Source organism: Nyctereutes procyonoides, unplaced genomic scaffold, assembly GCF_905146905.1.
Source record: "Nyctereutes procyonoides isolate TBG_1078 unplaced genomic scaffold, NYPRO_anot_genome, whole genome shotgun sequence".
NCBI classification, from domain to species: Eukaryota; Metazoa; Chordata; class Mammalia; order Carnivora; family Canidae; genus Nyctereutes; species Nyctereutes procyonoides.
In genome coordinates, this window is record NW_026575047.1 from 13,209,040 (window position 1) to 13,213,365 (window position 4,326).

The 4,326-nt window shown below is 41.5% G+C and overlaps 1 pseudogene; it reads left to right on the forward strand.

Moving 5' to 3' along the window:
- The first annotated feature begins 285 nt into the window (after positions 1 to 285).
- On the forward strand, positions 286 to 2,109 carry LOC129510442 (eukaryotic translation initiation factor 3 subunit D-like; annotated as a pseudogene).
- Positions 2,110 to 4,326: the final 2,217 nt, after the last annotated feature.

A 4,326-nucleotide genomic window follows, 5' to 3' on the forward strand; every position in this document is an offset into this window, starting at 1 on the left:
TGGAGCATTAATTAGAAATGTTAAAAGTCATCTCAAATCCAAAGAGTATGAGTTATTTTCTGAGATTATCTGTTGCTTTATTTATATGTATCACAAAAAAAAATAGTCATTACAGAAAAAGAAAAAAAATGAAAAGAAATAGAAAGCAAAAGGTCATAAAGAACACCTGGTACTCTACCCAAGGGATAGAAAACCTTCACAGTAGGATCATCTAGATAAAACAGTACAGTTGAATAGTTATAAGCACAAGGTTTTCATTTAAAATCTTAACTTTTTGGTGTTCCTCGGAGGGCACCCGGGTGTGCGGTCTCCGGCCCGGACCATCTCTTGCCATCGGGGCCGGCAGAGGCCTTTACAGGTTTTAGAAGATGGTAAAGTTCATGACACCATGACCCAGCACAACCCGTCAGGCTGGGGTCCCTGTGCGGTGCGCGAGCCGTTTCGGGATATGCCCTACAAGCCGTTCAGCAAAGGAGATCGACTAGGAAAGGTCGCAGACTGGACAGGTGCCACATACCAAGATAAGAGGTGCACGAGTAAGTACTCCTCTCGGTTTGGGGGTGGAAGTCAGTATGCTCATTTCCATGAAGAGGATGAAACTAGTCCCCACTGGTGGACACCGCGCGCACAGAGACTGCCTAGCAGCCGAATCCCATGCGATTTGCACCGCGGAACCTCCGCAGGGACAAAGATCGACGCAATAGGTTGCAGTTCAACCTGCAGACCTTGCCTAAGGGCGCCAAGCCGAAGAGAGAGAGCGCATACGGCTGCAGAAAAAAATTCCAGAAACAATTCGGAGTGGGGCAGAGGTGGGACCAGAAGTCACAGAAACCCCGAGACTCTTCAGTTGAAGTCCGCAGTGACTGGGAGGTACAAGAAGAAATGGACTTTCCTCAGTTAATGAGGATGCGCTACTTGGAAGTATCAGAGCCACGGGGCATCGAGGGTTGTGGGGCCCTGGAGCACTACGATGAGGCCCCCGACCGCATCACCACGAGGAGCGATCAAGATCAATATCAAGCGCATCTTCCACACTGTCACCACCGCAGACGACCCTGTCACCCGAAAGCTGGCAAAAACCCAGGGGAATGTGTTTGCCACTGATGCCATTCTGGCCACGCTGATGAGTTGCACCCGCTCCGTGTATTCCTGGGACATTGTTGTGCAAAGAGTTGGGTCCAAGCTCTCCTTTGATAAAAGGGACAACTCTGATTTTGACCTCCTGACAGTGAGTGAGACTGCCAAGGAGCCCCCACAAGATGAAGGCAATTAACTTCAATTCACCCCGCAACTTGGCCATGGAAGCAGCCTACATCGATCACAACTTCTCCCAGCTTCCCTAACCCAAACCCATTTGTGGAGGACGACATGGACAAGAACGAAGTCGCCTCTGTCGCCTATCGGTACCGCAGGTGGAAACTTGGAGACGACATTGACCTTGTCGTGCGTTGTGAACACGATGGTGCCATGACTGGAGCCAACGGGGAAGTGTCCTTCATCCACATCAAGACACTCAACGAGTGGGATTCCAGGCACTGTAACGGCGTTGACTGGCGTCAGAAGCGGGACTCTCAGCGAGGGGCTGTCATTGCCACTGAGCTGAAAAACAACAGCTACAAGGTGGCCCGATGGACCTGCTGTGCTCTGTTGGCCGGATCTCAGTATCTCAAGCTTGTTTATGTGTCCCAGTACCACGTGAAAGATTCCTCACGCCATGTCATCCTGGGCACCCAGCAGTTCAAGCCCAACGAGTTTGCCAGCCAGATCAACCCGAGTGTGGAGAACGCCTGGGGCATCCTGCGCTGCGTCATTGACATCTGCATGAAACTCGAGGAGGGCAAGTACCTCATCCTCAAGGACCCCAACAAGCAGGTCATCCGCGTCTACAGCCTGCCTGATGGCACATTCAGCTCCGATGAGGATGACAAGGATGAAGAGGAGGAGGAGGAAGAGGAGGAAGAGGAAGAAACTTAAACCAGATGGTGACGAGGAACTGGAGTTTGTGATTCCACTGAGCTTAGAAGGCTTTGGATGCCCAGTGGAATGCTTGTCTGATTATTGTTGAAGTTTGAAGGTGGAATAAAGTCTAATCATTTAGTCTCCTAAAAAATAAAAGTAAAAATAAAAATAAATAAATAAATAAATAAATAAATAAATAATAATAAATATAAAAAAATAAAATCTTAACTTTTTAAAAAATCTTAACCATCATTTTCTTACCTATAAAATGAAGCTGTTAATAGTAACTACCTCACACAGTTGTAAAATTGATACTTATCAAATACTTGGAGAAGTAATGGCATATACTTAGCAATCAATAAATATTATCCTAATTTTGTTTATATGCATATTTATGTAACACATATTCGTGTAACCTCTTCTAAATAATGTAAAATATTAATAAACAGGTGAATATGAAAAGTAAAGCATAATACATAACCCAACATTTCTGAAAAGTAAAACAAAAATGATTAGATTGACTTAAGGATAAATCCCCCCAATTTAAAGCTAGATTCTCCAAAACTAATGTATGAAGAAATGGAAGAGTATTTTTTAAGCAGTTTCAATTTAAGCAGATTGTGACCATAACATCTAGTGTACTCAAGTCACAGTAAATTGCAAATAAATCCAAAAAAATCAAAGAAAGGCTATATTCTCTAAGGACAGCAATATACTAAGCCATGCATCTAAAAAAGTGTTTCTATTTAAATACTTCTATCTAATTTAAGCCAAACTTAATACTTACTCTGAACTAATATCAATCCATAATGGTAGTTAGTTGATTGAACATTATGCATGCTCAGTGTTAAAGAAAAGTTTCATCCAGATAGAAAAGGTGGCTGCTAATGAGTCAAATGTGTGGACTATGCCAGATAGCTTTGAGGGCATAAACCCTTCTACCTAAGCTCCCTGCCCCAGGAGGATGTCATGTTTGGGCTACTATCAATAGACACCCTGGTCAGCTGGATTACAGCTGGATTTGGCCAAAGGGGTTTCCTACAAGAAAATAGAATGAGGGAGGAGTGTAAAGTCAAGGCATTTGATTCTCCTGCCCTCTTTTAGAATTACTTTTGATTGGGTTCCTACCCTAAGGTCAGAATTCCTCCCAAGCCAGCCCTACTAAAATTTATCCTGACTTTTTTCCAGTAACTTCTTTGTATACCTCATCCTTCACAAAAAAGACTACAGGTAGTAAGAGATCCAAAGTACTAGTGATTTCCTTATACCCCAACAACACTTTAGAAATGGGCCTTATATTAAACTCTTTCTTCAAATTATGATCATTTGTCATTTATTTCCTCCTGGGATTCTAGCTGATTTACTATCTTTATTCCATCTCTGTATCTGTCAGTCCTTCTCCTGGTCTTTTGCCTGTTTAAGTTTTAAACTCTTTGTTAAAAATGTTAAGATGTCTTTCCTGATCTTTGTGTGGTAAGATCATGGTCCTTATTAAGCAAACTCTGAGTACTTCATGCTTTTTGTTCTTGACACTTAACACAATTACAACTAAATAGCTAATTATGCAATTTGTTCTTTGTTATCTTCACTTTGTTCTAGAATTAAGTTACACTATGAAATGAAATAACTTTGGTATGCTTACTACACCTCTCACATCATCCTGTCATACTATACACTAAATAAATAAGATTGCAATGAACGAGTGATTGTTGAATTAGTGGATGGATGAATGAATAAAGAGGAGAATAATAAATCTTCTCATATTCAATTAAATTTAAATTAATGTTTCTCAGACGAAATATGGTTGATAATTGGGGAAAAACTGAATGGCTTCTTATCAGTAGTCAATGTTCTCAATCATTCCACCAAACCAACACCCTATGTTAGGTGATCTTTGGAAATGGTAGATCATGTTAAATTCCACCTATGCTTGAAACTCTTAAAAGGCCTTCTATCATTTATAAAGAAATGCCTTCACTAGTGTATACAGGTTATTTCATGACCCGGGCCCCGGGTTACCTGTCAGAAGGTGTCTTATTTTCCCCGTTGTGAATACTCTCCAATCTACTGAAGTTGTTGCTTTTCTTTCTTACATACATAGTTCTTTCTCTTCTCAAAGCTTTTGAAATTGCTATTTATGCTAACTAGAAAGTTCTTCCTCTAAAAATTTTATATAGCTTACTTGTTGCAGTTTGTGTTCTCTGGAAAGCAGGCTCTGAGACACATGTCTCCAAAGAGATGAGTGCCAGCACTCCCAGGATCTGGGAAAATAAGTACATCAGCCCTAAAGGGAGATCTAGGAGACACATCACAGCATCCATCCTAACCTCCATCATATCATAGTATCTGCTCAAATGTTTTCTTTTA